At 35.5% G+C, this 12941-nt stretch overlaps 1 protein-coding gene across 2 annotated transcripts in view; it reads right to left on the bottom strand.

Annotated features, from left to right (window-relative positions):
- MXI1 (MAX interactor 1, dimerization protein) overlaps window positions 1-12941 on the bottom strand; it is an 81964-nt gene that overhangs the window by 50080 nt on the left and 18943 nt on the right. The gene's annotated exons all lie outside the window — the stretch shown is intronic.

The following is a 12941-nucleotide window of genomic DNA, read 5'->3' as shown; positions in this document are numbered from 1 at the left end:
AGTTAAATATACACTTACTGCATGACTCAGTAATGTCACTCCTAGGTACATATATACACAAAGAGCTGTTCGTGAAAGTACATGGCATCTTTACGTATAATAGCTAAAAACTATATGCAACCTAAATGTCTATCAACTGGTGAATGGATAAACAAATTGTGGTAGATTCATACAATGGACTATTACTCAGCAATATAGAGAACTGAACTGTTGAAATACAGAACACCATGAATGAATCTCAAAGAACACTATGCTAAGCGCCCCTGAGTGGCTCAGTTAAGTGTCTGACTTCAGCTCAGGTCATGACCTCATGGTTCATGGGTTCGAGCCCCACTTTGAACTCTGCACTGACAACTCAGAGCCTGGAGCCTGCTTTGAATTCTGTGTCTCCCTCTCTCTCTCTCTGCCTCTTCCCTACTTGTGCTCTTCCTCTCTCTCAAAAATAAACATTAAAAAAAAAAACCCAAAACCCTATGCTAAGTGAAAGAAATCTGACACAAGAGTATGTATATTATTTTATTTATATAAAACTGTAAAAATGGCAAAACTGCAGTGACAGAACAGTTCAGAAGTTGCCAGGAACAAGAGGTACAGATAGGAAACTGTCAAGAAGCATGAGGTAATATTTTGAGGTGATGAAATGTTCTATATCATAATTTTGCTGGAGATTGTATGATTGTATACATATGTCAAGCCACTGAATTATATACTAAAAACTGGGGGTTTTTATTGTATAGAAATTATATCCAAACAAAACTTATTTTTTAAAAAAGTAGTAAGCCTCATCCAGAAATTGAGGCAATAATCTAATGTACCACAAAGTACTAAAAAATGAGAGTAAAATATTAATTCCTTATTGTGGGAGACTAATAATATAAATTACTAGAAAGTACATAATTTAAAAACATCATTCCTTTGGGAAATATCTATATTTATGTCCACTTAAAAAAATTTTCATTTCTGGCATACAATTAATCTGCTGTTAGTTAAGAGTATAGACAGTCAAGTCTTCATCTTCTGTAACAGGAAATCAATAGATAATAAGCAGGACAAGCTTCTCGTTTATTTATTTAAATATTTATTTATTTCTGAGAGATAGCACAGGGGAGTGGCAGACAGAAGGAGAGAGAGAATCCCAAGCCAGCTCTGCCCCTGTCAGCATAGAGCCCAGAAACCAAAAGGGGGTTTGATCTCATGAACCCTGAGATCATGACCTAAGCCCGAAGTCAAGAGTCAGATACTTAATTGACGAAGCCACCTAGGCTCCCTGCTTCTTATTTAGAAATAAAAAAGCAGGGGCACCTGGCTGGCTTGGTTGGAAGAGCATGCAACTCTTGATCGTGGGATTATTAGTTCAAGCCCCACACTGGGAGTAGAGATTACTTAATAAATGAAAGCTTAAAAAAAATAAATAAATAAGAAAGCAAACAGCCGAAGAAATTGTTATATCGTTGGAAGTGGTAGCGTCTAGGAAGTAGAAAATGGAAGGGGAAAGATAAGGCAGGGAAATGTTATTCTTCTTTATAAGCCACTTGGTATTAATGGACTCCTGCTACTATATACAACTATTACTTTTTAAACATGTTATGAATTTAAAATAAAAGATAACTACCTCACTTTCTATTCTTAGCAGTGCCAGAAATTAAGAAGTATCTAATACATACTAAAGTTACACATTATTTATGAAATAATCACTTCTTAGGTGAGAGAGCAATATTAAAAACTACAGACAGAAGCACCTGGATGGCTTAGTCGGCTAAGCGTCCAACTTGGGCTCAGATCATGATCTCACAGTTCATGGGTTCAAACCCTGCTTCAGGCTCCGTGCTGATGCTCAGAGCCTGGATCCTGCTTCAGATTCTGTGTGTGTCTCTCTCTCTCTGCCCCTCCTCCACTCACACTCTTATCTGTTTCTCTCAAAAATAAAATAAAAAAAAATTTTTTTTAATTTTTAAAAGAAACACAGGGAATTTTGAAATTAAAATTATTGCTCTTAAGCATACTTCCAAAAGTTAAAACAGGATATTTAATGTGTGATAACACATTCTATTACAGAGCAACATTCTAAAAATGTTTAAAAATGGAGAAAATATCAGGGGGCTTGGGTAGCTCTGTCAGTTAAGCATCTGATTTTGGCTTGTGTCATGATCTCATGGTCCTGGAGTTCAAGCCCCACATCAGGCTCCGTGCTGACAGCTCAGAGCCTGGAGTCTGCTTCAGATTCTGTGTCTCCCTCTCTCTCTGCCCCTCCCCTGCTTGTGCTCTATCTTTCTCAAAAATAAACAAACATTTAAAAAACGGAGAAAATAGGGGCACCTGGGTGGCTCAGTCAGTTGAGCGTCCGACTTCGGTTCAGGTCATGATCTCACAGTTTGTGGGTTCCAGCCCCGCATCAGGCTCTGTGCTAACCGCTTGCTCGGAGCCTGAAGCCTGCTTCAGATTCTGTGTCTCCTACTCTCTCTGCCCCTCCCCCGTTCACGCTTTGTCTCACTCTGTTTCTCAAAAATAAATGTAAAAAAAAAAAAAAAAAAATTAAAAAAAAATGGAGAAAATATAGGTGATTTCCTAAATCCCTTGACTTCAAAATTGTAATTTGATATTTTAGGATAGAGTTGGGCATGAAATAGACATTCAGTAGTTACTTTGGTGGGAAAAGAAATGAATGGAACCATAATTAACAGCATTACTTATAATATAAAGCCCATTTTTTTTTGAAATTGATCCTAAGTTTTATTGTTAATATATTACATTCTTCTCTATAGTACTAGATGTTATGCATCTATTTCAAAGAATCTTACTAAGAGAAGTACATCACACAGAAAAGTGATTCTCAAAGAGAGTAGTAGAAGAGAGGCTGGCAGGACAGCTGAATCTCCTTGCTTTGGTAGCTGTGGGAGAACTGAGGTACCTTTTTCCAACTGGCTACACTCCCTACTTCTAACCTCTTATTGGTTTATTTCAAGTTTTGAAGGCTTCATTGCTTAATATTTATGCATTCATTCATTCATTCATTCACTACACCTTTAGTTCTTTTTAGCATCTATCACATGTTCAAGACTCATCTTAGTGCAATAAACAGGAATGGGCAATTTTCTTTTTCTTTTACACTTCTACTGAGGTATAATATGCATACTATAAAATTCACCCATTTTAAGTATACAGTTCAGTGAGATTCAGTAAATTTATACAGTTGCATAACCTTTATCACAACCTAGTTTTAGGACACTTCTATCACCCCCAAAAGTTTCCTCATGCCCACTCGCAGCCAATTTCCACTCCCATTTCCTAGACCACCACTGATCTGTTTTCTAATTTCTATAGTTTTCCCTTTTTTATAAATTTCACATGATGGAATCATGTGAAATATGTACTATTAAGTATCTGACTTCATTTAATGTTTTTGAGGTTCATCCACTTTGTTATACATATGAGTAGTTTATTTTTATTGCTCAACGTATTTCCATTGTATGAATATACCTCATTTTGTTTGTCCATTCATTCACCAGCTTATGGATATTTTGTTTCCAGTTTTTGGTGATTATGAATAATGCTATGACCATTCACACTCAAGTATTCCTGTGGACATGTAGAATAGGAGACCTTCATCTCATAGGACAGTGTTTCACACTTGTTACACTCTATCATTAACATCCAAGTTATTTACCACATCTATGAAAAAGGCCAACAGTATGAAACACTTACTGGTACTTAGTAAGTTAATATTAAATTCCTACTAATACTTAAATGTTTGTTTAAAGAATAAAAGAAACGTTACTCAGCAATTCTGATAATATGGGCTTCAACTTCAATGTTAAAAACACAAACATAACTTTGTCTGCAATAAGGATACCTGTCACAAAATTACAATGAGAATAATGACATTAAACACCCCTATATTTCATACAAAGCAATCAATTGTGCCTAAGTCTCTCTAAAAGTCTTGTCAAAAATATGTGAACATTTCATTCAAAAATACCTTCAGATCTACATGATCATGCTCAAAGTATTCAGCTATTCATTTAGTATTTAATGAGTAGCACCTACACTAGGAATATAAATACTGTAAAATTACAAAGTCTCTGCCCTTGTATAACTCACGTTCCATCACCCACTTTTTGCAAATAAATAAATAAGGCATAACTCATTAAAAAAATTACAACTATATAACATACACTATGACTTTGCCATTATATCCTTACAATAGTTAAGTAACCACCATGTAATTCTATTTAATTAATTTATATATACTTAAAGACGTTTAACTTTTATGTAGATAAATTGTTTTGTTTCTTTAAATGGATGAAATGTGGTGTTTGTGATAAATTCCATAAAAATATTAGACTTTGGGTTTTTGGTAACCTCCCTAAAAAACCATGATTCTATAGAAAAATGAGATTCAAATACTTCTTTTTGGCATACTGTACTATTTCCAGGAATGTAGCCTGCCTTCCAAAGGACAATGGACTGGATAACATGTTAAAATGATAATGTTAAGAACATCAAATGGTTTTAGAACCAGACTAGTTTTAAATTTTAAATTGTAACTTCTGCGGACTGTTACCAACAAAGACTACAGAAACCAATCCTAACACGTTCCGTATTAAAAACAATATATCGCCCAGAGTTTTGTGGAGTCTGAAAATCACTTTTTTCCTGGTATTCATATAGAAGACATATACTATCACACAAATCTATGGTAATCAAAACTTAAAACCTCAAAATTTACACTTCCTCTAATACCAAAACAAACTTACCTTTTACCCGCTAGTCTCTCATTACATAAAAAGAAAGGTTCTTTACAGTTCCTCAAAGAGAATCCTAAATTGTCCATGTCTAATTAATCAAAATAAGAATAAAGGAAAATCAGTTGTTTTGTCAAAATATGTGACAAATTTATGTTCTTCTATATTTAAAATTATATTCTTCTATAATTAAAATTATGTTCTATATTAAAAATTATGTTCTTCTGTATTTAAAATTATATTCTTCTATAATTTAAAAATGCCCATTTCAAATGGCTTCAAAGCTCTCATCATGTGGCCTCCACAAATGGTGTTTACATAGTGTTCTCAAAAGACTATCAAAAATATTTCCCATGATAAACAAACATAAGGAAATAAATACCGCACAGAAACCCTTTTATCCAATGTCATAAAACTAAATAAAAAGAAAATCCACAATACTTTTCCCTGAAATGTATGAAGCAACGTTAATAACAAAATTATCTATCAAACCAAATATTTTCTAAGAAATTAGTTACTTAGATAAAATGCAAGGAATTTCACTTACATTAAGTTATGGAATCCCTATATCTCCCTGAATGTATGTTAAAGTTAATCAATGAATAAGTATATACTAGGAGTCTACAGCATTTCTACAAGAACCTATTGTAATCTTTTCTATAAATCTAAATAATTTAATCTGTATACCTGTCATCTGATAAATAAAAACAGCCATGTTTATGACATCTTACTGATTGGATTATTTACCATTTTACTATATACATATATTTCCAAACATACCATAAACTCTATTGTAGGGAAGCATGTATAGCAACATATATAGCATATATAGCAACATATATAGCAACTATATATATATATATATATAGTGTCAGTTCAATACATTTGGTTACTAATTACCTTTAAGAAAGCAGTCTCAGTAGCTATAGTGAAAAAGGAAGTAAATTACAAAAGTTGAAAAATATTGGTGGGAAGGCATTAAAGTAGCAGATGCTGACCACGTGTTTCAAGCATTTGGCAGAGCGGAAGAGGAGAGCGCTAACACAAAAATTTCAGGGTACAGTCACTGAGTCTTTGTTTTTTTTTTAATGTTTTATTTATTTTTGAGAGAGAGAGAGAGAAAGAGCGAGCGAGCAAGCAGGTGAGGGGCAGAGAGAGAGGGAGACACAGAATCTGAAGCAGGCTCCAGGCTGTCAGCTGTCAGCACAGAGACCGACGCGGGGCTTGAACTCACAAACTGTAAGATCATGACCTGAGCTGAAGTCGGACACTTAACAGACTGAGCCACTCAGGCACCCCTTTAAGTAAATTATTACTGAGGATTATTTGCTGATCCTAGAGAAACAAATCCAGGGATCTGTCTCATCTCCTAGTTCTACCTGTGCAAGTTACCTTGCATTGCATGCCAGTCCAGTTTCCTCATCAAAAAAATAGGGAAAATATTTTCATTTTACCTCACAGAACTGTTATGAAATTCAAATGAGGTAATAATGTACATTACAGGTATTTATGCATAAGTAGTATATTAAATGTAAGGGGTTACTATTCATTATTATTGAAGATGGATTCTACTCTTTGAGCCAACAATTCTAATTCTTCATGTTTATCCGAAGGATCTAGGTGGACAAATGCACAGAGGTATCTGCACAAAGTTGTCTGTTCATAGTGTCCTGTTTCAAATGAAAAAAATTATCTAAAAATAACTTAAATGTCATCAATGGATGACTGGGTTAACGAATTATGGTATACACATGAATCAGAGTATCATACTATAATTAAAAATGATTTAACAGATGTGTATGAACATGAAAAAACATTCAAGATAAGAGAAAGCAAGACTGCAAAAGGTTCAATTCTTGAGATGCCTGCCTTCATCTATCAAACTTAATCAGGTCCTCTGTTATGCCCCCCCATGGAATCCTATATTTCCCTCATATTAAACTCATCACAGTTTGAAATAATATATTTATATATTTACTTGACAACATGTGTTTCCTTCATTAAATGGTAACGAAGATGGTGTGTACACACACATACACAGCCGGGGGTGGGGGGGGGGGGGGAGAGCGGGGATGGGGGAAGGCTGCCAGTACTTTAAAATGTAGGAAGCCAAAATGAAAAATAAAAATAATCTAACAAAAAATATGCACACTTAAATTACATTGGCATTACTGATCAAAATTGGGACCCAGAAATATACTTGGTCAAACCATATCATCAAACCTCTTTGATTAGATTTCTGTTTGGAAAACAGCTTCACTTAAGATATCATACTATACCCAAAAGGAGGTAATGCTGTTTCATTTGTAAGGAGAAATCTAGAAGGAAAAGGCTTTCTTCAGACCAACAGTCTCATCTGGTTAGAATGATGCACATTCTGCTTAAAATCCAGACTGATCTTAAACCAACCACCACTTATAGTTAAATAGGTATCTCTTACCATCTCTAGGTCACATGAGTGTTAATCACAAAATGAGTGTTAATATCTTACCTTCATAAAGCAGAGAACTATACCAAATGAAATCCTGAATTCCCTTTCTAAAATTTGTGATCTTCTACATCATGTATTCAATATTCTGGCAAAAGGCTAGGAACATAAGCAGCTGTCCTACTGACTTATAAGTCATGATCATCATGTCTCCTTGAAACAATACTTCCACAGGGAGTATGTCCTTTAGAAACTCTGCAACAGTAAACTTCTGTTTCAATGAAGCATTTAATGGAAAGTCTGAGTTTGTTTAGAGCGAGGCATATAAATAATTCTTGAGAATTTTTCATTTAAACTTGGTTTTAGTCAAAGAATATCACAGAAAACATTACATAGGCTGTGTTAATCACTCAACGTTTGGAAAATACTGAAGAACAATACTAATATCACAAAGAATTTAACTGCTACTAATCTCTACTTTTGTCCTGAAACTTTGGGAATTTTCTACTCGACAGAGACTCAGAAACTATTTCTTTTTTTAAATTTTTTTTAACATTTATTTATTTTGAGACAGAGAGAGAGAGACAGAGCATGAACGGGGGAGGGGCAGAGAGAGAGGGAGACACAGAATAGGAAGCAGGCTCCAGGCTCTGAGCCATCAGCCCAGAGCCCAACGCGGGGCTCGAACTCACGGACTGCGAGATCGTGACCTGAGCTGAAGTCGGACGCTCAACCGACTGAGCCACCCAGGCGCCCCAGAAACTATTTCTTGATACAGAAAATTTGAAAAGCACAGAATAGTAAAAAGAAATTTCACAATAACTATATGGTTTCATTCAACTATTTAGTGAACAAATAGGTACATGTTTAAAAATAAAAACAGAAGATATAACAAATTTCAAATTACTTCTACTGGAAAGAATCCTCTACAACTATCCTAAAGAAAGAATTCACCACTATTCCCCCCAAAAACTAATAATGCACAAAGGCAGCTCAAAAGGCTACAAACCTGAAAACATAACACTACAATCATTCCCTCTAAGACTAACATATTTAATTATTCTGTAGTTTTAAGAAAAGTTAAACTAAAGCCTTACAAGCAAAAGGAAAGTTGTTTTGTTTTTCGATGTCCTCAGTCCTAAGCAGGTGGAACTGAAATATAGCTGTTATTGTGAGATTCCTTAATATCCAAAAAATACCAAATAGAATAAATTTTTCTCAACTTAAAATTCAAGCATAAATTGGTACTTACTACCACTTCCTACATCATCTTAAAACAATGCAATTGCTATGTGTCATAAGCTCATACCAACATTTACTGCCAATATTTGATAGACTTATGGTTCTTACATATACAAGTTTTAATATTTTTCGTGACAAGATGACAATGAATGTTCTTTAAAATTAAGTGCAACATTCTACAGTCTACTATAATATACTTATAGACTATATTATAGTATACTATAATATACACTTAGTATATTATAGTAGTTTGAGTTTTTTACTCTTCAAATACTATATATTATTTTCCCTTCCAGATGTATTATTGTTAACGTCCTTTAGGATACAAAGTAATCAGGGGTACCTGGGTGGCTCAGTCGGTTAAGCATCTGACTCTTGGTTTCAGAACAGGTCATGATTTTGTGGCTTTGGGAGTTCAAGCCCTGCATTGGGCTCTGTGCTGGCAGCATGGAGCCTGCTTGGGATTCGGTTTCTCCCTCCCTCCCTCCCTCCCTCCCTCCCTCCCTCCCTCCCTCTCTCTCTCTTTCTCCCCCCTCCCCCCCTCCCCTACTTGTGCTGTCTCTATCTCTCTCAAAATAAATAAATAAATAACTTAAAAAAAAAAGTATTCAGTTTGCCAAAGCAGGAATTGCATAATTTTTCCTTCCACAGTTGAATATGATACTCAGCACAAAGAGAAACTCAATTCCTAAAGAAGGCAGGCTACCTGGAGTTTGAAAACCTTCCATTCTTTAAGAAACACCTACGATGTACAAAGCACTGTAATAGTTACTGGGGATAAATCCTTAAGCAGTAGAGATTCAATTTCTGCTTTCATATAGCTTCTAGTCCAATGAATGAGACATGAATTCTTCAGTCAGAGAACTGTATGTATCTACAAACTGTATATTCACAAACGTGCCATCAGGTACGTGACTACCTTATCTACTTTGGCAGATGAAGAAAAGCTTCCCAGAAGTTATGACTGAGTGGAAATGAGTGTTATTAGACAGACACAATTTGGCACAAGGGGAAAGAACAGAATATGTGCAAAGACAGTGAAGCAGGAGGAAACATGGTGTACTGAAGGAACTGAAAGGCAGCTAGCCAATATAATTAATCAGAATTGTATATGGGGCAGGAGTGGTTGCACAGATACAAGTTAGGAGGTTATGATGGTTCTCCAGGTTGAGAGATGGATGGTATCTCATCAGCAGGGTCGTAATGAAGATAAGAGAAAAGAAGGTAAATTCATGAAGTATTTAGGACAATATCAGCATTACAGTGAAGCCAGGCAGACTAGTGGTAGTAGAGTTCTAAAGCTGACAGATCTTGAAATTTTTCAGTTGTGAGACCAAAGAGTTAAAACGCTGGGAATTTAAGCTTATCTGATGCTCCTCAATGAGCCAGATAGCAATTGCAGCCAGGTTTTCTAATACCAGTAACATCTCAGGAAGGGTAATTTCAGGAAATGTGCCAGAAGGCCATGGCCAAGACTACAGTAAAGTCAACCAGGTATTTAAAAAATAATTACATATTATAGATCCCACTTCTGAATTGTCAGTTAGAAGGATACCAAAAGATGAAATTACTGAGATTTTCAAGGTACATGCCTGTAATATCACATTACATCACTTATTTTCTCTCCTTTGTACTTGTGTGAAAATAAGATTTCAAGACTTATAATATTAGGAGTTAACATTCACCCATAAATTTATAAAATAATATTTTATATCAGGAAGACCATATTATACCTGACAATATTAGGGGGGAAAAATCAACCAACATTATATCTAAAAGATCCTACAATGTCAGAGAAATGAATGTCATTGTATGACATACAACATACCCAACATCCAAGATGCATAACAGTAACAACCTCAACACAAGTGCTTTTTGTTCCCAAAAGTAAAACAAATATACTCATAACTCTATTCCTTTCCTTGTTTAAGATGACCACAAGTGGAAATTTTTACAAGTATTCTTTCTCTATGTATATATGTATATATACATATATGTATATATGCTCTATGTAACCAATATAATAAAATTTCTTTTAAGTCCAGTAATAGGCTTAAGGTTAACAGAAGTCTATAAGGTCTCCTTCAAATGGACTAACAACCCCATTTCCACATACCCTGGCACTGGAAATTGATCCTTGGCTCCTCTAGTCCATGAAGCAGAAATTTTAAACGAATGTAAGGAAAAATAATTTCTAATGTTCCACTTAACATACTAGTTCTCATCTATAGGCCCCGGCCTAAACCCTACCCATGGGTGGACCTTAATACATTCTGAACTCTATTTCTTTCTCTTTCCTTCTTATTACTTACATTTCCATGAAAAATTATCTTCCTTAGCCTTGGGTGGTCCAGTATATACACAATTATTTTCCCATGGGTACTGTAAGAACAACATGGCATGCCTGTAGTTTTAAAATTTTTCTGATATGCTATGTTAAAACATATGGTAATTAGCACTGTGGTCCTACACACAATCACAGAATCCTAAAAGGAACACTACCACAAAAGAGAAACAGCACTGAGTCAAAACTCCAAGCTGAGCAAAGTATAAGTCAACAGATGACAAAGACTTATTCATGACCTGCAACATAACTGGTAAAATCTAGAAATGAATGTCTAATTAATGCCTCTATAATCCTTGAATTGTTAGTAAAAATGTCACATCTGCAATGATGGAAGTGGTATATTGAATAACTAATATAGTAACTGATCTCTAAAAGTATCAATAAATCAGTGTCATAGAACTTCAGGGGAGGTAGGGACCTTGGTGAGTACGTGGACCATCCCTTCATTTTACAGATGAGAACAGAGATGAAGAGAAAATGTAACGATATCATTTACCTGATTTCTATAAAATAGGAAAAACTCAATAAATACTTGTAGCATAACAAAACCCAGGCCTGGTTTCCTATCTGGTACTCTCTGCACATCTCTAAATTAAAAAAAAAAAAAATTTTTTTTAACCTACACGTGGGTTGAAAAACCCATGAATTCTTGAATATAGATCCTAATTGCTGAGACATTAACCAGAGAAACTGTGAACAAGAAAATTTGTATTTATTGTTTTAATACTGTACATCATGTTACATATTTTCATCCCAAACCCATCATACTATAGCAAACCCTCTAGGCCCACACATAAAAATATAACATATCAAGTTCATGGGTAATTAGTTTTACAATTTTAAAAATTAAGTTTAAAAGATACAAAATAGTCTTAATGACGAAGCCAAAAAAGAAAACACAGCTTTAACGATTAGTCAAAGGGAGAAGAGTGAATCCTAGTTTTGCCTCAGCAGTGTCAAAAATACAGAGTGGGAAGATCCAACCTTTTAAGCTTAATTATTATCTATAGGAGCCTCAGGTTTCCTGCATCAATTAGTAAGAGCCCCTACTCCTGCTCTCTTCCCAACCTGCTTCTTCAAGTGACTACCCAACTACTTGCCCAGAGTTCTCCAAACTCTTCAAGCAAACTTAGTTACTGGGAGATTGCTCTGTACCTCTCCAAAAAAAATGCTTGTAGGGGCGCCTGGGTGGCTTGGTCGGTTAAGCGTCCGACTTCGGCTCAGGTCACGATCTCACCGTCGGTGAGTTCGAGCCCCGCGTCGGGCTCTGTGCTGACCGCTCAGAGCCTGCAGCCTGTTTCAGATTCTGTGTCTCCCTCTCTCTCTGCCCCTCCCCTGTTCATGCTCTGTCTCTCTCTGTCTCAAAAATAAATAAACGTTAAAAAAAAAAAATTTAAAAAAAAAAAAGAAAAAAAAAGCTTGTATTCTCTTTGGGAATCAGGAAAAAAGGTCTCATTTAATTCCTTTTACTGATGGAAAAGACAACATCTGTTGATTTTAAGATGGCCTTTTGAAAACTTCCTATGAGATGAATCCTTAGGATTTGCTGGCCCTCTGGGACAAAACACTGAAGAGACAGCCAGACACTACCAAAAGTTTTCAAAAAATGGAAGTCAACTGTGTCTGAATACACCCAGACAGGCATTTTCTAGGGACCTCTTTGGACTGAAAAGTAAGCATATTCTTTGTGTCATTTGTTGTTTTTAATTTAAAATCTCCCTTACCAATTCAATCTTACCCAATAAGAGACAACACTTTCATAGCATGGTCTTCCCTTTCATCCATAAACAACAAACAGACCATGCCCACTAACTTCCTACTCTAAATATTTTTATTCCTTTAACAAAACCCTTGATTCTGCTTTATATCCTGCATGAGCTATTTCTGGGTTTTAGAAATTCTTGGATCATCCAAGTTTAAGGCTGGCCCAAGATTACTTTTAGCACTCGGTTGCATGCATGGACACATGCTGCGAAGTCCCTCAACTTACTGTCCCTCTCCATCCGTCACAGACCTCCTGGCTTAATCCCAGCAAGAACTCTTTAGTGGTCTTTCGGATTCCACTTCTTCCCTTCCACACAAAGTCAGGTTAGGATATCCAGAGTTTATTATTTTAAAAGGGCCAAATCTCCAAGGACGGTCGCAAAGGAACTCATTTGGCTATTATTCAGTGCCGCTCTAG

The sequence above is a fragment of the Prionailurus bengalensis genome, chromosome D2, assembly GCF_016509475.1.
Source record: "Prionailurus bengalensis isolate Pbe53 chromosome D2, Fcat_Pben_1.1_paternal_pri, whole genome shotgun sequence".
Lineage (NCBI taxonomy): Eukaryota > Metazoa > Chordata > Mammalia > Carnivora > Felidae > Prionailurus > Prionailurus bengalensis.
This window is presented reverse-complemented; position numbering and strand designations above follow the sequence as displayed.